The sequence below is a fragment of the Lasioglossum baleicum genome, chromosome 16 (assembly GCF_051020765.1).
Source record: "Lasioglossum baleicum chromosome 16, iyLasBale1, whole genome shotgun sequence".
Lineage (NCBI taxonomy): Eukaryota > Metazoa > Arthropoda > Insecta > Hymenoptera > Halictidae > Lasioglossum > Lasioglossum baleicum.
The window spans coordinates 8,888,230-8,909,822 of NC_134944.1; the positions used below are offsets into that span (position 1 = coordinate 8,888,230).

General features: G+C 38.0%; 1 protein-coding gene and 2 non-coding genes across 9 annotated transcripts in view; 1 reads left to right on the top strand and 2 right to left on the bottom strand.

Moving 5' to 3' along the window:
• Window positions 1-21,593, top strand: part of Dora (zinc finger SWIM domain-containing dorado) — a 130,942-nt gene that overhangs the window by 55,221 nt on the left and 54,128 nt on the right. The gene's annotated exons all lie outside the window — the stretch shown is intronic.
• Trnag-gcc (transfer RNA glycine (anticodon GCC)) lies at window positions 14,468-14,538 on the bottom strand. The gene has a single exon. It is a non-coding gene; the product is annotated as a tRNA-Gly (tRNA).
• On the bottom strand, window positions 14,782-14,852 carry Trnag-gcc (transfer RNA glycine (anticodon GCC)). Its single transcript has one exon. It is a non-coding gene; the product is annotated as a tRNA-Gly (tRNA).

Consider the following 21,593-nt stretch of genomic DNA (forward strand, 5'->3'; position numbering starts at 1 on the left):
AGGACGACTGTGTCTGTTCTCGTTCTCGTGTGCGTTGGCCCGCGATTTAACGTTAAGTACCGGGGCTCTTGCCATCCGTGTGACCATTACACGCGATTCTTGCTTCAGAGCATACCCAGGCTAAGCATGGAACAGAATCTATACCCATATTTAGCATGTTAAAAGCCGGTGTAGGTTCTGTTCCATGAAAACCTGGCTTGTGCTCTGTCTCTGTCTGTACTGAGCACTTTATCTATCGGTAGCCTATCAACAGTAAACCTACCGAGCCTTAAAAGTAATGTTCCCTTATAAAAATGACAAGATTGATTTTATTCAGACTTTGTGCGGCTCCTACTGTGATACGTGCGCTACTAAAGATATTTATACAATCAATTGGTGAACTTTACTTTACCGGACGCAAAGTTAGTACCTTTCTCCTACGAATTATGATGTATTTGGTATGTAATTCAGTAGATTTGTACCCGGCGCGGATGCAGATCGAAGTTCCGATCCTCTAGGATCAACAGTTGAGGAGCTATAGTCGTTTAAAGTTGAGCATTTTTGACAGGCAAGCGCACCGCCCAAGAAACTGGAAATATGCTCAACTTTAAGCGACCATAACTCCTCAACTATTGATCCTAGATGGACAAACGCCCAGAAATATTTAAAAACTCGTATCACAGAACACAAGCATAGTATTTTCTTACCTCCACCACAACATACGGCTTTGACGAAACGTTCACTTGAAATGGATCATAGATTTGATTTTGAGAACGTCAAAATTATTGACAAAGAAGAAAATTTACATCAAAGGCTACTATTGGAAACTATTCATATGATTAGACATCGCAGCGTGAACCTTAGGTGTGAGACACCTAAGATAAATGAATATTACGCAACATTACTAAACCAGTAATGTTCTATGATGAATTTTCCAATAAACATTACTTTTGTCATGATCTATAATTTATTAAAAAAAAAATTTTGAACCAGCTATTTCTCACATACAATTAACTGTATGTAACTTGATTCCAATAAAAGTGGAATGCTAATAACGATTTACCATCAAGGTATATTCGTAAGAGTGGATTTAAGAACATACTATGACTTTTCAAATTTACCGCTTTATATCGATAGATATCACCTAGATCGGTTTTAAATACGTTCTTACATCAGTATCTTGACAACAAGCATGTCCGACGCACGTAACACACGTGTCACACATTTATTATAAATTTATTTTCCCCAAAGCAAACGCGATTCAAATAAATCTTGAAAAGGATCCAAACTAGGATCCAACCGTTGATTTTGTTTGACAATTAGCAAAATTGCTGTATAATTCGTAATAAACGATCGAACCGTTGCGCCGGAAGCATTTAAAATTTATTGATCCTAGAGGATCGATACTTCGATCTGCATCCGCGCCGAGTACAGATCTACCGGATTACATACCAAATACATCGTTATGAAGTCAGTTTTATTACTTTTCTAATTGTAAAATAAAAAACCTGGAATCAGTCGTTTTGACCAGTGTTGGTAGGTTTACTGTTAATAGGCTTTTCAATAATTGTGCTGTGCTAAATGGAAGCTTCAAATCTTCTTTCACACAATAATCCTGAAGGTAATTATTGGATTTCATTGTTGAAGATGAGTTGTTGGTTTGTGATTAGAGTTGCTGTTGCTGTTGAAGGATTCTTTTGAAACGTCCTCAGCCATGGACCATAGACTTTCATCAATTATGGAATAATCACCGGTAGATAATGAGTTAGACGGACGGGCACTAGAAGAATATGGAAGATAGTCCCATGTCATACATTCAGGAGCAGAATATTTAGTTTCTAGTATTTTCATCGCATCTTCTTTTCTGTTTTTAAAGATGTGCGGAAGAAATGCTTTTACGTACACCCCAGAAGAGGGTAGTGTGTGGCTCGGGGGACATAAGTGTTTGGTGTCTCCAATATCCACTAAAAAAAAACCGCACGTCTAGGACCTTTGCCCTTTGCTCTCTATCCTTTCGTGCCCGAGAGAGCATGGTTTAGGGCCCCGCTTTTTGCATTTCTCCTAAACTACGTTACAATTCGGGCTAGTGCCATTTCTCTTGTTTGCCTTTAGGTACACTACCGCTCAAAAGTATGTGGACACTTGTTCAATTTTCCTCCTGGAAGAAAAAGTATCTTCATTTAATCAAATTTCATGCGATCTCTGTTTTATACAGCATTGGAGAATTTATCTGAGCAATAATTTATTAGTAGACCGCGAATACTTTATGCATTTATAATAAAAATTATTATTTACTGCATAATTACACATTTCTCTAGGGATTGGACCTAAAATATGCATTTAATTTTTTATTTATACTTATCTGAACAATATAAATATTTTTGAACACTTCAATTGTGGTTGTTCTAAACAGAATTCTAAAAAATCACTATTTCAATGAAATTCCACAAGCCTCCCTTAAAATACGACTCCAAACATTTCCAGTGGTACGCATACTTTATCTATTTACTATTTCAAATTCTATTTTACCCAGCTCTGTGAACAAAATAAACATCACCTAATAACAATTAAACAGTAAGTACACAAATTTCAACGATAAGTGTCCACATACTTTTGAGCGATAGTGTATATTTACCCTAGCTGAGGGCAACGTAGCGGGCCATGTGACGTCAGAAAAGAATGATCATTCTCTGCCCGTACGTGCGCTAGCAGAACGGGACTGGCCTAGACAGAACGGCAACACTCGAGCCGAAGTGAAAGTCGAAGGAGGATGAGAATTTACGACCCTATGGTCCTCGGAGTTGGTCGTTCTCTTCAAGTGCTCGCCTCATGTTCGAATTTCCGAACGGCCGGAAGTGGACGGTCACCCAAAATATACGCCGCAACCGAGGGCTTCGTGTTGCGTTTCGACGACCAACATTTGGGACCAATTACAAACGGTGCCAACTCTAAACCTTTACACCGGCGTTACAAATGTTGCAATCCACTTTGCTAACACTCGATCGTTTGCGTCGCGATTTCCGGAGCGAAAATCCGAGCGACTAAGATCGACTTCTTGGCGATCGGGGACTCCGTGCACAATGGTTGTCGGTGGAACCCGAAGGAAAGCTTGCCGATAGGACAGGTATTCGACTTCGATATCCGGTTTGTCGAGGAACGAAGTCAATGCACCTGGCCGGGCCCGGCTCTCTCGACTCTCGGCTCGTCGAACCGATCCTTTAAACTGCGTCTCTCCCTCTTACGCAAGCGGAACGACTCGACCGTTTCACTCGCGATCCTCTTACTTTTTTCCCTTTTACCTTATTCACTCTCTCTCTCTCTCTCTCTCTCTCTCTCTCTCTCTCTCTCTCTCTCTCTCTCTCTCTCTCTTGCTTGCTCCTTCTCTCCCGTTCGCTTTTCTACCTGAGCTTGCGGAGAGAAAACGACTTCGTTTTCGAGTTGCAGCGACCGACCGTAACGGTCCGCCGGAATTTTGTTCGGCGACCATAATCCGGCTGGAAAAAGCCCCGCTCGCGTGCACTCGCTATGGGCACATCAGTGTGTCAAGCAACAACCCGTTCGCTGCGCCAACATCCCCAGCTTCTATTGCGTCTCGGGTCCAACCGACAGGATTAACTCGTATTTCCCTTTGCCTTGCGATTTCTTTCACGGCTACCGTAACTGGAACTGCTTTGTTGTCAATCACAATGAAAATTCATATTTGTTATGTACCTATTACACATTTAATCGGACGGCTACGTGTCTTGATTACAAAAGAAGAATATATAAAAAAACTTTTTAAAAACCACGCTTATATTAAGATGCACTAAAAAGGAGGAAATAATTTTTCTCCTGGTTCTCCATAAAATACCGAATCCAGTTAAATGATTAATAATGTTTTTCCCCGAAATTTTAAGCAGTTCGTTCAAAATTTCTTCTGTTATAAAATTAGTGCAGGAATAGATTGAAAAATTTAAATGAAATCATGACATTAGTGACTATGAAAAATAAAAGCGTGGAGTGCCCACGAAGATTACGTCAATATAGTCTAGCGCTCCACGCTTTTATTTTTATAGTCACTGTCATGATTTTATTTAAATTTATTCCGACACTAATTTTATAACAGAAGAAATTTTGAAGTAATTGCTCAAAATTTCGTGGAGAAATATTATTAATCATTTAACTGGATTCGGTATTTTACGGAGAACCAGGAAAATGTTTTTAAAAATTTTATATTCTACTTTTATTGTCATCGGAGGCAAGTGTGTATACAAAATTTCAGCAAAATTAATTCGTTAAATTAAAAGTAAAATTAATTATAAGAATTAAAATTCGATTACAAGATTTGACGCATACAACAACGACACGGCAAGTTAATATAAGCGTGGTAATATGTCGATTGCCCCTTGCAATGTTGTGCAGTTACTGAGATTAGAATAGAATCTTTGTTGTGTACGATTGTGTAGAAAGTTGCGTGTTTCGTTGCCTTAATTAGTCTGGATGTTCTGCTGACGATAGGGGCGAGGGAATTTCTCGAATGAAAATGTATATACAAAATGTATAGATTATTGTTGAATTTTGTCTGTTGTAATAACAGTATTACTTTTACTGGGTATGAGCAGAGTAGGAATATATGTATAGACTGGTTTTAATATAACACTTTAATCTGATACTTGTATATAAGACCTTCTGGTTGTGCGGTCGTACAGAGACTGTATTAGATACATTGTTCAGAGTATACACAACACGCAGTAGTACACAACAGGTGTCACTACAACTATCTGTTCAGATGATAATTGTTTGCACCTACTTTATCGACAGACTTGCCGTTATTACAATCAACACTTCCTCTTAACGGTAAGTTTGTCTAAGAGATTTATTAATTTTTTATTTCTATAATTACAACATAGATTGAATATTATTTCTTTTAGAAACCAAAAAATATTACTGAATTGCCTTGTCTATAGCTTTTAACATATGTAGTCACAAGAACAATAAACCAAACTGAGTAATACACATCATTGATTCATGAGCGCTGTTAATTAATGCTTGTTTCTACATAGTATATTCTAAACTATTCTTAAATTCTTTAAATTTTACATTGCTTAAGGGTTTAGTTAGTAGATCAGCTAACTGTTTTTCAGATGGACAGTATTCTATGTCAATAGTCCCTTCATTATATTTTTCGCTGATAAATTGAAATCGTACATCAATATGCTTGCTTCTTTTATGAATTATTCCGTTTTTAATTAGGCTCAAAGCGCTCTGATTGTCTATTAATAGTGTAGCCTTTACCTTTGAATTAGTTAAAGTTTCTAACACAGTTTTTAGGTATGTAAGTTCTCTACAACATTCTGCAGCAGCGATGTATTCGGATTCGGTGGTTGACAGTGCAACTATGGATTGTTTGTGGGAGCACCAGCTGATAGGTCCATTTCCATAAAATATGACAAAGCCAGTAGTACTCTTTCTTGTGGATACGTCACCAGCAAAGTCCGAATCGCTGTAGCCAATTAATTCATTTTCTCGTTGAGCGTTTTGTTTTGAAAACTGAATACCAATGTTTTTAGTTCCCTGTAAATATCTGAGAATACGTTTTATATTACTTATATCTAGGTTTGTTGGTTTGTCTACGAATCTGCTTACGTAATTGACAGCGAACGCGATGTCCGGTCGAGTTTTCGACGTTAAATATTGTAAATTACCAACTAATTCTCTATAAGGAAAACGAGTATCTGATGTTTCATCATTTAAATTAGTATTCGTATGAATACTTACTATAGGAGTGGAAACAGCCTTTGAATTTTCCATTCCATATTCTGTTAATACTTTTTCAACAAATTTACTTTGATCTAATATTAACGAAGTATTATTTCTAGTTATATTAACACCTAAGAAATTTTCAAAAGAGCCAAAAAATTTTACCTCAAATTCTTTTGACAGTTTTTCTTTAATTTGATTCAAATATTTAGTATTTTTACTTAGTATTATTCCGTCGTCTACGTATATTGCCAATATCAAATGACCTCCCTTTGATTTGAAAATACATTGGTCTGAAGGAATCGGATCTAGCCCGTTTTGTTTTACAAATGATTTGAAACGTTGATTCCAATTTATTGGAGCTTGTTTCAGTCCGTACAAAGCTTTTTGCAACTTACAGAATTTGTTTGTGTTTCCGAATCCTTCTGGTAACTTTATATAGACTTCCTCATCTAAGTGTCCATACAGGAACGCAGTTTTTATATCAAATTTCAGAATTTTGTAATTTCCTAAAACAGATAAGGCCATTAACAGTCTGAAAAGATTTGCATGTAGCACAGGACTATAGGTTTCGTTGAAGTCAACTCCTTTTTGTTGTTCACATCCTCTGACTACTAAACGTGCCCTGTGTCTTCCATCATCCTTTATTTTGAATATCCATCTTGCACTCAAAATCTTTTTGTCTGATATGTGATTAGGATCTACCTCAATCCATGTTTTATTTTTTTTTAAGGATGTCTTTTCCTCTTCGATTGCAGCTTTCCATTTTTCTGCATCTTCTCCATAGATTGCTTCCTTGTACGTTAGATGTACATAGTACTCTCCAAGTCTTTCTGGTAGATTTCTTTGTCTTTCACTTCTTCTTGGCATTTCTTGTCGATCTTGATCAGTATTTTGTATATCTTCATCCTCATTTACAGATGTTTCGTTTTCTTCCGAGTTTTCTAATCTGCCTGTCTCTTCAGAGTTTTCTGATCTGTCTGTCTCTTCCGAGTTTTCTTCTTCTTGATTTTCTTCTGTATTCTCTGTTTGATGTTCGTCTGTTTTACTGTCTTCTATTCTAATCATTACCTTTGATATTTTACTTTCATTGTTTTCTTGTTCTTCTTTATTCTCATTGTTAAAGATTACATCTCGTGCTAGTGTTATTTTTCTATTTTGTTCATCCCATAAGCGATATCCGCAAGTGGAGTAGCCAACCATAACATATTTAGTACTCCTTTCATCTAATTTTTTTAGTCGTCCAAGCTTTTTTGCATAGGCGTTACATCCGAAGATTTGTAAATTATCCAGGTTAGGAATTGTTCCATGCCAATTTTCCGCTGGCGTTTTATCACTCGTGGTGGTAGGACTTCTGTTTAACAAATAAACTGCTGTTCTTACAGCTTCTCCCCACATCTCTTTGTTTAATCCGGAATCCAGCAAAAGAGCTCTTGCTTTTTCCATAATTGTCCGGTTCAACCTTTCGGCTTTGCCGTTTAGCTGTGGAGAATAAGGTATCGTAAAATCTAATACGGTTCCATTGTTTTTACACCATTGTTCTAGATCTTTATTTGCAAATTCTCTACCATTGTCACACCGCAGCTTTGTTACTTGTTTTCCCCATTTAGTTTTACATTGATTTAAATAGTATTTAATTGTTTCTGTTACCTCATATTTTCCTTTGATGGGAAATACAGCTGTGAAATGCGTGAAGTCATCGAGAATTGTTACAAAATATCTCATCCCGTCCCAGGTAGATGGTTCTATCGGTCCACACACGTCGGAATGTATGATTTCCAATGGTTTTGAGGCTCTGTTTCTCTCCGTATTAAACGGTTTTTGCGTTTGTTTCGCTCTCATGCATATGTCACATGTTTCTAGGTTATTAGTAGATATAGACATTGAGTTCATACCTTTACTTAATTTTTCCAATTTCTTCATGTTTGCTCCGCTCAAATGCCCAAGTTTTCGGTGCCATAGTAAGGTCTCGTTTTGCAATGTTAGCAAACTTGTAGTTTTGTTTGTTTTATTTAAATCGATTGCATATAGTCCATTCTGTCCTCGAGATCCTTCAAGTACCGTTGTATTATTTTTTGAAATCTCTACTTTGTCCTTGGTGAACACAACCTTTCCATTGTTTTGAGTGATTGCATTTACAGACAATAAATTTTTCGTGAGTTCTGGAATCAGTATTACATTGTTTAGTGTGCAATTTTCAGTTATTACTTGCCCTGTTGCTTTGGCCTTCATTGTTACCGACTTTTTTGCAGTAGATATTTCGGACTCTACAGTTTTTACATCACTTAGAAGATTAATGTTGTTAATCATGTGGTTCGATGCACCTGAGTCAACTACCCATTTATTTTCACAGTCATTGTTTTTATTAACGTAGAAACATACCTTGTCTTGAGTACGTCTAGCAGTTGATACATTTTTATTCTTTCTAAAGTAACAGTCTCTCTCTAAGTGGTTAGATTTCTTACAGATTCCGCATCTTTGTGATGATTGGTCACTCGCCGATTCGAAAGATTTCTCCTTATATCCTCTTTCGTTGCGATTACGTTCTGTTGACCTGCAATACTTAGCCAAATGGTTAAAACCATTGCATTTGAAACACCTTCTAACAGAAGCTTTAAAGGCAACATTGTCGGGCGAATCGTCCTTTTGTTTGTTTCTGTTTTCTTCTAGCTGTAACCTTGTTATTAAATTCGTCAAGGTCCTTTCGGCCAATGGCGTCGAATCCCACGCGCTTGCGAAATGTTTGAACTGAACAGGAAGAGTAGCTAATATTTTTGTTATTAACATTGTATCGTCTATTGTTTGATCCAATGAATTTAATCGATGAGCTAAGTTTTCAAGAGTACTCACGTGAGTCGATATATCGCTTCCTTTTTCGAAAGTACAGTTAAAGAATTCTTGCAGCAATGTACATTTCATTTGTTCCGTATCTTTTCCGTATATGGCCGTTAATTTCTTGAACATTTCCATTGAGGTTTTACAATGCAGGAGATGCATTTGCGGTTTTTTCTCACTTGAAAGTATGATAACTTTTTGCGCTTTTGCATCCTTAAGTTCCCAGTCTAGCTTCTTTTGCTCGTTCCAATCGTTTGCTGGCACAATTTTCCCAGTCGCTACATCGAGTATGTTTTGCGACTTAAACAGAATCGTCACTTGGAATTTCCAGAACTGAAAGTTGGTTTCGTCCTTCAGTTTTTCTATATGATCTGCTTCATTATAACCGTTTCTGGCAGCCATTTTCACTTTTGTTTCACGACCACGTGTATTTGAATTTCGAACAGAACACTTATGGTTTAACTTGTTAGCCTTATTAATTTTTTCACTTTCCTACAGTTTTACTTATTACTGCTCTTTATTTTTTTTACTTGATTTTAATTTTGCTTAGACTTTTCGACAGCTCTTAGTATTAGGTTAGTTTTTAGTTTTTACCTTTTTTACTTTTCTTTGGACCTGGGCCCATAACCTGTTGAATTTTATCTGTTGTAATAACAGTATTACTTTTACTGGGTATGAGCAGAGTAGGAATATATGTATAGACTGGTTTTAATATAACACTTTAATCTGATACTTGTATATAAGACCTTCTGGTTGTGCGGTCGTACAGAGACTGTATTAGATACATTGTTCAGAGTATACACAACACGCAGTAGTACACAACAGGTGTCACTACAACTATCTGTTCAGATGATAATTGTTTGCACCTACTTTATCGACAGACTTGCCGTTATTACAATCAACAATTATTAAAAACCTTTTGTATTTAACATATCTGCACAAATTCCCATTTTAAGACTATAATTTAATATATTAACGAGCAAAGAATGGAATTCAAGAAAGAATTCACAGAAAATTTGTAATAATATGTTTAGAGGAACATTAACAAATCGTTGAAAGAAGTGCAGTAAATGGGTTAAGGTTTGTGTCCTCACTCTACCTTCCCCCTCTACGACGCCATCTCCCCCATCTGTCGCGCATGTGTCACGTGACTAGTGCTGGCAGAGAGAGGGTCAGTTTTTCCCCTGAATTCGAGTCAATTCCCCTCATCCGGCGGCTGCAACGATGGCGGCCGCCGCGACCGATTCCACCAGGGAAAGGTACTTCAACCGGTTAAACTGACATTTACTGGTTCTCCGGGTGGACGCGGCCTTGGCATCGCGTTTCTTTCGACTCGCTCTGTGTCGAGGTTATCACGATACTCAATTTCACCGTGGCGTTGCGTTGCGCCGCACGCCTCGTCGTCGGTTCGTCTCGATTCCCTTCGGGATATACGTTGAAATTCGATTAGATTCGATTAACGCGAATTCGATCGTTACGCGCCCGGGAAAACTGCTCGACATCGTTGATGTATCTTTAATGGCGTCGAAGAGATTGCGGCCAGAACGAGTTTACCACGCTCGGTTTTCGTCCACGGTTCAGAACTCGGCCGTGTTGTTATTCAAATAGTTAGTCCAACCCTTTCGCTTTCGATTTCTTTCCGGACGGAAACATTTCTCTTTTGGTTTTTCTTTGGCTGAATCGGTGTCAATGCTGAGGCTCGATCGGGGAAAGAGAAACCCTTTAATCACGTTGTACGAGTAACCGTCACTCTCTCTCTCTGGGTTATATATTTTAAATTATATTATAAACTACATATATTATATAGTTTAAAATAAAAATTGTCTGCATCAATTGTAACAAACAGGGGAGCCAAATAAAATTGTCAGTGTCTCTTTAATGATTTCAATGAGATGATGATACCATGTCGATGTTCTTCAATTCTTTTACTGTTTTAATTTCATCTGTTGATTCTTACCATAACTGCATAAAATCATAATTATTTCAAGGAGATGACAATACCACGTCGATGTTCTTCAATCCTTTTACTGCCTTTTTTATCTACTGGTTCTTGCCACAACTGCATAAAATCCCGCGTAATGATTTCAACGAGATGACAATATCACGTCGATGTTCTTCAATTCTTTTACTGTTTTAAATTTCACCTGCTGATTCTTGTCATAACTGCATAAAATCATAATTATTTCAAGGAGATGACAATACCACGTCGATGTTCTTCAATCCTTTTACTGTCTTTTTCATCTACTGGTTCTTGCTATAACTGCATAAAATCCTGCATAATGATTTCAACGAGATGACAATACCACGTCGATGTTCTTCAATCCTTTTACTGTCTTTTTCATCTACTGGTTCTTGCAATAACTGCATAAAATCCGCTGTCTAGCGACGAGTGAAAGTTCGACACAGCGAGGAAACCATGCTGCGTTGTCTTGAGGACAAGGGCATCGTTGAGACGCAACGTAATGTGATTCCCACGAGAGTGTCTTTAGAATTTGACACCAAATGTCAGAGACTTCGACTAGGGGCAATAAATTAGTCTAAGAGTCGAAGGCTCTTGAGGCCGACGCGACGAGTCTCGCCCGATTTTTTCTGCAACCTTCCGGCGTCATAAAACTAACATCTTAACAGCTTCTGGACCATTTCCACAGTTCATCCCCAATTTTCTCACACTACGTTCTACCAGCACAAATTTCACACCTCTAAACAGGCATTCGTTTCCTAGTCTTCAGCAATCGTTCGCATAAGCAACATCAACTTTGTACAGTCGTCATAGCTGAATGTGCGGTATTGTTAATACATAACACGTTAATACATAACCACTGACCGGTGTTACATTTTTAATTTTGTAATTATTGAAATTATCGCGTTGATTGCATGGAAATCGATTCGATTTTCTTTATCCAAGCATATATTGCAAGTTATCAGCTAAAACATTCTAATCGCTTTCAGTGCTCGGTAGTTTTAGTGTTAACCTTTTCCAATTACTAGACTGCAGATTTTATGTATTTATGATAAAAATGGGTACGCATCATTTAAAGCAGTGGTCATATTATATGCTTATGTTCGCAGATTCTTTTAATATTTGAGAGGTTCTGCGTTGTAAATTTCAATGAAACGACAGCTCGACACCCATTTTGCCTTAACGAACCTCTGGATTTATTCACACTTTATTTACAATATATTACACTTGTTTGAACTGGAAGTTCTATCTCGTATCGAGGTAACCTTTCCGGAAAACTGTATAACTTCAGAGAGAAATTGTATCGTAAATTGTGATTTGTGCTGTACCTAACAAAACGTCAGAATTGTTCACAGCCATTAATGCTTTGCATGTAACATCGGTCTCAACCTGAGTGTCTTTTGAATCTTCAAACGCCCTTTGCACCGATACCTGTGTTATTTTATGTGAATTTAAATGCAACAGTGTGTTGTGTTTTTTTTATCACATTTCCTACAATGAGACCACTTGCAACTAACAGTATTGTGACCGACCTTTAGACAATTTAAACATAATTTGCTCTTCTGAGCTGATTTTAATCTATCCTTCACTTCCATGCCGAGAAATTTTGGACAAGCGAAAACGTAATGTTCGTCCTGGCAAATCACGCAGCTGACACTCTTGTTTGTCGCCAAATGACTAAAACTACGTTTGGGCTTAACTCGCGACGTATCATTGTCTGATGGAGAGTTTGATTTTTCAGACTCCCATTATAAAATGTAAGGACATCAGTTTAATAAGATAATTAAAACCTTCCTAATTTTGCATAAAGATCCGCAGTCTACTAATTACCTTGCACGGTTTTAAGCAATCAAGCTAGGGGTTACGAGAAGTACCCTATTATTACATTGATAAAGTTATTATCAAATATTAGTGGATCATTAAAATTAAATATTACGGCGGCTTTATATACTCATTAGAGGAACTTATTTATTAAATTGATATACCACTTTCAGATTTACTTGAAATTAACCGTTTGCTCTCGAATGGCGACTCTGAGGCGCCAGTCAAAATTGCCATATCATTATTTGTAACAGTTTTCAAATTATTCAATTCTTCTGTACTCTCGAAATTCCTAAAAATTCAAATGTCGTCGGAGAAAACAGGTTCAATTTCATGTGAATAGATTGATTTCGGAATTAAAATTGTTTCGAGTCCAAAGGGTTAATGTTTACGTATCGTATTGTTCTCAAATTCTATAGAAATTTTATTGTTTTCGAATTTTGTAGAAATTTTGTTGTTTTAAAATTCTGTAAAAATTGTATTGTTTTCAAGTTTTACAGAAATTTTATTATTTTCCAATTTTATAGAAATTGTACAGTTTTCAAATCTTTTGAAAACGTTAAAACGTTATTCTCTCTGGTTGGGGTGTTCTTGTGATTCCAAGATGTCCGACGCGTTCGTTGATCGAGGTCAAACGATGGTTAGAGGGGGTTCAAGGATTCTCGGGCGAAAAGCGAAAAGCGAGAAAGGTTCAGGGATTTCTGTTGAAAAGGGAGCAGGAACGGTGCGGCGGCTAAAAGCTCGATGAAAGGATCGAGGAGCCGGAGTTTAGTTCGGCTGACCCTAAGAAGCTGCGAAGGTTGTGTGTCTCTTTACTTCACGGTCGTCTTCTTTCAGGGACCGTCAGATCGATGCTGCAACAGGATCCTCGGCCAGGGGAACGAGGGGATAGGTTGGATGGGAGCCCATGGTAACCTTTTGCGAAATGCAAAAGGATCCGGGGAATAATACTCGGAGGAATTTAATTAGAGAACAAGTCGGTCGGTTATCAAAGTATAACGAGTCACTGGTGCTCGGCTATGTTCCGCCAGATACGTAATCTCCCAAACAGACACAATGCCTGTATAATAATGGATAATGTACGGAAACTTTGTTGGTTGTTTCTCGGCGGGCTAATTGGTCTCATCCGACGCACGCGGTAAACAAAATTGTAGAAATAGATTCGGTGTGGATCTATGTGGGAGATTTTAAATATACTTTAATCAAACAACCCAAAGATCATTTAACGAATAAAATTTATTACGATCACAATTGTGATAGAAGAAACATAATACAAAAGTACGTCTGAACAGAATTGTGTTAAATAGAAGAGTGGGTATACGCTGGCTTGATAAATCGATATTTGTGTCGCAAAGGAACGATTCTCTATTATTTTTATAAACAACTTTAATCTATATACTGAGTGATTGAACCCAAATGGAGCAAATCTATCCACAATCTACTAGATATACATCGTTGAGATGCACGAGTAAAATAAACATTGATTTCATCCCTTAATGACTTGATTGCGTTGAAAACAACTCGAATGCTTCTAATCTTTTACTGTTTTATATTAATTCATATAATTATAGTTCATTTTCAAATTACAATATCTGCCCGACTACAAAGCGTTAATATCGTCATGAATAGAAGATGAAAATTTTACGGATTAAACTCGGAAAAACGAGGATCTTCTTTTGTATAAAAAATTAGACGACTCGTATTGGTTTATTCAAAGTGAATAAAAAAATGAAAAACGAAATTGCATCGGCCGGGTATCGAAACTCTTCTTTTATTTTTATTTAAAAATAAAAACAAATAGAAATACTAAAAGCTACCTTAATCTATTTCAGTCTTATAAAGTAGGAACATCTTTAGCTTTTCCCTTTATATCTATACATATATTGGTGGGGCATTGTACATCGACTCCGAATTGTAGAATAAAAAAAAAAAGAAGTTGCATCGGCCGGGTATCGAAACTCTTCTTTTATATTTTTATTTAAAAATAAAAACAAATAGAAATACTAAAAGCTACCTTAATCTATTTCAGTCTTTTAAAGTAGGAACATCTTTAGCTTTTCCCTTTATATCTATATATTGGTGGGGCGTTGTACATCGACTCCGAATTGTAGAATAAAAAGAAAAAAAAGAAATTGCATCGGCCGGGAATCGAACCCGGGCCGCCCGCGTGGCAGGCGAGCATTCTACCACTGAACCACCGATGCTCACGTTTACTCCAATCTCTGGGGCCGAGCAGAAGGTAATATTTTCCGTATTACATAATCAATCTCCTTTCTCCAGTGCACCCATAGATTGCTGTATGAACGTACCATTTCGATGATACTTTATCCTCATTATTTAAGAGAGTATATAAAAAAAAAAGAGAAATAGAACCAGTTAGTTGTATAGAAATTATAAAAATTGTTGATAACATTTTTAATCAAAGAAAATTATAAAAAAGAAAAAATTGCATCGGCCGGGAATCGAACCCGGGCCGCCCGCGTGGCAGGCGAGCATTCTACCACTGAACCACCGATGCTTCTGTTGATGCTGTTCCGTTTCGGAGTAACAGAGAGAAGAGCACGCTGTCTTTGGATGGAGTAAAATATACACCATATAGACTCACAGTAGCTTGCTAAACATTATTGATTATCTCTTTGGCAGCACTAAACCCAGGTCTATTCTTACGTCTACGTATACATATACCACTGTGTATATAATAATAATAATCTGTTATAATCTTGTTTATCTTCCGTTGTATAATCACTAGACTGCGGATTTTACGCATTTATGACAAAGATGTGTAGGTGTAATTTAAAACAGTGAAGTCATTGGAAAAATCGAAAAATGCCGTTATATTATTCGGAGCTTATTATTTAATTAAGAGATCATTATTCTCTTTTACTCCAGTTTGATCGAATTCAGGTATAAGATTACGATTTCGCGCAAATATCCGCAGTAAAAATGTTGTAAACGAAAACTTCTCTGTGATACCGACCAATTGCAATTTCTTCAAAAATTGTTTGTCACGTCTTGTAGTGAACTAACTGCTCCAGCTTCTAAAAAAATATCCAAGTCGTATGATCTGATATGAAAAGAGTTATCATGCTTTCAAAAGTGTCCGAATATTACAATGGTTCGCTGTAGATACGCAAGAAGTAGAATCAGCCGGTCATGATCAGACACCAGTCGTGCGCGCGTGCTCAGGGAATCTTCAGCTTGGATTTTCCCAAAGACGAAGCCCGGGCCTGATTGGACAAATTAATTGGCGCGGTATTTGTTTAACACTAAATCTACCATCACCGGTCAGAATGACCGGTTCTAGATTTATTATTTTATAATTATTGAAATAATAAAAATGGTTTTATAAGAAGTGATTGGGCTGCTCTTTACTTTACCGCACTCAAAAGTGCCTTTCTCCTACGAATTATAATGTATTTGGTATGTAATCCAGTAGATTTGTACCTGACGCGAATGCAGATCGAAGTTTCGATCCTCTAGGATTAATAGTTGAGGAGCTATATCCTCTAGGCTTAAAGTTGAGCATTTTTGACAGGTGAGGGCGCCGCACAGTGGGCAATTTGGTCGAAACTCGATTCAAAATCCAAGAACTTTCGATTAGAAATGAGGTAGAGCGATGAAATTTTTTAAAAATTAAAGCTGAAACATTGCAGAATATGGGAAAAATAGGGAGATTATGGTACGAACGTTTTTTAACCTTGAGAAAATTCGTGAAACTTGTAGAATTTCAAGAAATCGATTTTGCAATATCCTGAGGTCGTAGACAAATTTTGAGACCACATTTGAAATCAGTGTGAAAAAATCTACGGGTAATGAAGTACAGCACGTTCAAAAAAAATTTTTTCCGCGCGTGGTATTGGAAAAACCACAATTTTCTCGAAATTATGCAAGTTTAACGAATTTTCTCAACGTTAAAAAACGTTCTTACCGTAATCTCCCTATTTTCCCATATTCTGCAAAGTTTCAGCTTTAATTTAAAAAAAATTTCATCGCTCTACCTCATGTCTATCGAAAGTTCTTTGATTTTGAATCGAGTTTCGACCAAATTGCCCACTGTGCGGCGCCCATACCTGTCCAAAATGCTCACCTTTAAGGGGGTAGTCTACCCTCGATTTGTAACTAGAAAGGAACTAGAATCTTACTAGATTTTGGGTCGAAAATATGGGTTTGCGGCCAGACGTTGATTGACCTTATTAGAACAAATTGTGGGCTGTGTGAGGGCTCATTCGAAAGAGGAAGGTTAGACGCAGCGCGCTTTTCTCACGAGGTTAACGAGATTATATTTATATCTAATAATATGATGGCCCAAAGTCGAGAAAAAATCTAGGAAAAAATCCCGCAGATTTCAATGCATTTTCTGTCTCTAATAGACTTTTTGGGCTTATGAGATGAGAAAGGCGCGCTGCGTTGAACCTTCCTCTTTCGAATGAGCCCTCACACAGCCCACAATTTGTTCTAATAGGGTCAATCAACGTCTGGGCGCAGATCCATGTTTCGACCCATTTTTCTAGTAAGATTCTAGTTATTTGCTAGATATTTGCTATTTACTAGAATCTTACTAGATTTTGGGTCGAAAATATGGGTTTGCGCCCAGACGTTGATTGACCCTATTAGAACAAATTGTGGGCTGTGTGAGGGCTCATTCGAAAGAGGAAGGTTCAACGCAGCGCGCCTTTCTCATCTCATAAGCCAAAAAAGTCTATTAGAGACAGAAAATGCATTGAAATCTGCGGGATTTTTTCCTAGATTTTTTCTCGACTTTAGGGCATCATATTATTAGATATAAACATAATCTCGTTAACCTCGTGAGAAAAGCGCGCTGCGTCTAACCTTCCTCTTTCGAATGAGCCCTCACACAGCCCACAATTTGTTCTAATAAGGTCAATCAACGTCTGGCCGCAAACCCATATTTTCGACCCAAAATCTAGTAAGATTCTAGTTCCTTTCTAGTTACAAATCGAGGGTAGACTAGCCCCTTAAGCGACCATAACTCCTCAACTATTGATCCTAGAGGATCGAAACTTCGATCTGCATCCGCGCCGGGTCCAGATCCACTGGATCACATACCAAATACGTCATAATTCGTAGGAGAAAGGTACTAATTTTGAGTACGGTAAAGTAAAGTTTACCCATTGATTGTATAAATATCTTTAGTAGTGCACGTATCACAATAGGAACCGCACAAAGTCTAAATAAAATCAATCTTCTCATTTTTATAAGGGAACATTACCTTTAAGGCTCAGTAGGTTTAGTGTCAAACCCTTGTAAGCAGCGCGCGTGGCCCGACGGAAATTTCCTTATAAACGCGCGTGGCAGTCAACGCGTTAACCGATAAAATTTCAAGCAAGAGCACAACTGATGCCAAAAACATTAAATTCTCATTTGATGACGTAGCCTCTTTCGTTCCCGGTCGACCCCACAGGTAAACGTTCGTTTCCGCTCGGGAAGCTTCGGGACAAAGCCTGTCCGGTTTTCCGTTCTCGTTTTTGAATCCTCGGAGCATCGTCCACGAGCGGCGCGCATTATTTCCCGGGTTTCGCGCACGTATACGATTACAGGACTAACTCTTGGTTATTTTTCTTTTCCACGAACACGGTGTAGGGTCCTGCCGGGAGAGGACGCACACCTACACGCGCGCACGCTACACAAACGCCCCGAGATAAAGAAGGAGAAGTTTGTTAACCTCCTGGTATCGCGCGGGATCGTTAAAAACAGGCTACGCGAGCATCCGCTGCTGCTCGCCTAGATCTTTTTTGCTCGCTCGAACATGCCCGCCAAAAAGCTGTAGACTGTTCCTTAACAAACCAAACAAGGTCTCCCTCTCTCTCTCTCCCCCTGTCGCCCCCCTGTCGCCCCCCTGTCCCCTTTTTAGCACAAGACACGCTCGGTAGCGTGACTGAAGCTGCGCTCATTTTCGCCTTGTTGCATATTTGCTGGTCAAACTTCTGCTTTTTGGTGTTCAGGGACAAACTGTACCGCGATACTTCGAAGGATCTTGATCCTTTAAGATACGGGTTCTTTGAGTTACAAACTTCTTTATTAAACTCCGGCAAGAAAACGCGAAGGCAATCTTTTTAACTTGGTTGCACAATTAAGAAGACAACCCAAGCTTCAGCAGTAAAGATTAGCTGGCAGCTTGCGATAGCTTCGAATAATATCGAGGTAGTTGGACAGGGTGCAAGGAAATTATATGTTATGACTATCGCAGCGTGATTCCATATCCTAGGTTTGGTGGAAGTTGGTGTAAGAAAGGAAAATCCATTTCAAGGTGAAAAAGTGCAGAAGAAATCGTGGGCCAAGAGTCAACCGTTCTCTTAACAAATTATGGCGAAGTTATCAATGGACTGCGGATCTTCTAAAAAATGTTTTAGCAACCTATATACCGTGTTAGAGCAGGGTTACCTGTATAACTAAAATTAGTTTGATAATGTTAATAACCTCACAAGGGAAGGACCCCAAGTATCCTACTTCGATTTTGCTAATTTTTTGTGAGATGATGGTACATGGATCCCTAATAATGTATGCAAAATATTAGGTGTAGTTACTCAATAGTTTTAAAGATATAAACAATTTCATTTCATACCTTGTTGATACGCAGGTTGCGTGATTCAAAGGCATGAAACTTTAATTGTTTATATCTTTAAAACTATTGAGTACCTACACCTAATATTTTGCATACATAATTAGGGATGCATATACCATCATCTCACAAAGAATTATCAAAATCGAAGTCAGACACTTGGGATCCTTCCCTTGTCAGTGTTATGAGAACGATTGAGTTTTGACCCATGGTTCCTCTTGCACTATTCACCCTCGTGACGAGTAGAACAGGTTGCAATGAAAAAACGTTGTTTACCTATTTACTTTGAAATTATTAGGACCCCTTGAATAAGTTCTCGCTGTTTCTTCAAATATGGCAGTAGCAGTACCCCGTTCGTGGAATTTCGAATGGTAACACACATGCAAGGCAGTAGTGTATCTAACCTTAAATTTCAGTGTATGGTAGTTCACTTTAGTGTAAGCAAAGTAATTTTTTCTTAGTTCTGAAAATGTGTGTCTACTTTTGTGCCAAATAAAGTGTATTTGCGGGGAATTTTTATTGCACTACTTTATTCAAAAGAAATCTGCAGCTGAAGCACATAGAATTCTTGTCGAGACTTATGGCGACAATGCTTTGTCGGATACGACATGCAGAGACCGGTTTCGACGCTTCAAAAATAATGATTTTGAACTTGAGGATAAAGAACGTTCTGGCGCACCGAAAAAATTTGAAGACGAAAAGTTGGAGGAATTACTCGAATTATTGCTAGTGATGGGGGGCAATACTTTGAATGAAATGTTTTTGTTCCTTATAATTTAAATAAAGCTTTTATTTTGTAAAAGAAACAGAGCGAGAACTTATTCAAGGTCCTAATAAAAATTGATTTTGTACACCCTGTACATCGATCTTTTCGATACATTTTTGAAGCCGCCTTATCTACAGAACTCGACGGTCCGGAGAGGGGCGATTGGCAATTCGAAAACAGGTCGGAATCGCAGAATAAATAGTCCGGGTCCGACGCCTGGTTTTCCATCAAGCTCCGCAAGACACTCATGAAATATTCATCCGCCGTAGGACGAGTCTTTCGTATCAGCAAAGCGACTAAACCGACCAGCACCGCTCATTAAAACTTTCTTCCCCCCATTAAGTTCCATTACACCCGCCCTTGGCTCGATCCTCCGCGATTCTGCGACTCGCGTCTATTTGTAACACGGAGAATTCTGATCGATCGACGCCGGTGCGATCGATTCGATCCGGCGACGGCGGGCGTCGGCGACTGATTCGTCGCCGTTCAGCGTTGTCAGCGTTTATCTCCGATAATCCTTGTCTATGACACCCCCGGCCAGGGGGTAGGAAAACAGAGAGTCGCCGGAAAAGTGCGCACGGTGAAATAAGGGACGCAAGAAACCGGCGAAATAGTTTGGCGAGCGATCCCGCCCCCCGCTGAGGCCCGCGTTATTTCGAGAACTTTCAAGCAAATCCTCCCCCCATCCTCCCCCTCTCTCTCTCTCATCGCCCCCGCACACCTTGTCGCGAAAACACGCGAACTGGTATTAATCTTGGAACGTCATACCGCCGATATTAACTCCGCCCCGCTGTCAACGGAGCCTGCGACGAATTACACCGCGGTAATTGGATTTATTTCGATCCCGGATGGATACGCGATCTCCGTATCTTCCGTGATCAAATCGCGCGAGCTGATCTTCGTGAAACTGGGAAAAACTGAACATTATTTCTACCAAAGGTGTCGACAGACGCCGTTTAAAATTGTAAAGGAAAATTGTTCGGGAAGTTATTAAATAAGTCTTACTAAATAAGTAAAATTCAAAATTGTGTCGAAAAATTTTAAAAACTGAAGATGTCCATATATGATATCTCCTCTGTTAAAATCGTTACGGAAAGAAATAACATTCAATTTTGTTTCTATTTCTTGTAATCGATCCAGACAATTTTTATTTTGCATAAAGATCCGCAATCTACATACTAATAACTAGACAGCAGATCTTTATGCGTTTATAGGAAAATTAAGTAGATGAAATTCAAGATTGTCGAAAAATTTAAAAACTGAAAATGTCCATATATGATATCTCCTCTGCTAAAATCGTTACGGAAAGAAATAACATTCAATTTTGTTTCTATTTCATGTAATCGATCCGGACAATTTTTATTTTGCAGAAAGATCCGCAATCTACATACTAATAACTAGACTGCGGATCTTTATGCAAAATAAAAATGGTTTGCATCGATTGTAAGAAATGGAAACTAAATTGATTGCTATTTCTTCCCCTAATGATTTTAACAGAGGAGGAATCATATATCGACATCTTCAATTTTGAAAATTTTTCAACAATTTCGAATTTCATCTAGTCAATTTTCCTATAAATGCATAAAGATCCGCAGTCTACATACTAATAACTAGACTGCGGATCTTTATGCAAAATAAAAATTGTTTGCATCGATTGCAAGAAATGGATACTAAATTGATTGCTATTTCTTACCTTGATGATTTTAACAGAGGAGAAATCATATATCGACATCTTCAATTTTGAAAATTTTTCAACAATTTTGAATTTCATCTAGTCAATTTTCCTATAAATGCATAAAGATCCGCAGTCTACATACTAATAACTTATCGAACGGTCGATGTGTAGCTCCGACAGAGTTATACCGCGGTGTGTTGCTTCGGCGAAAATTTTTCTTTGTGACCGAGCTGCAAAT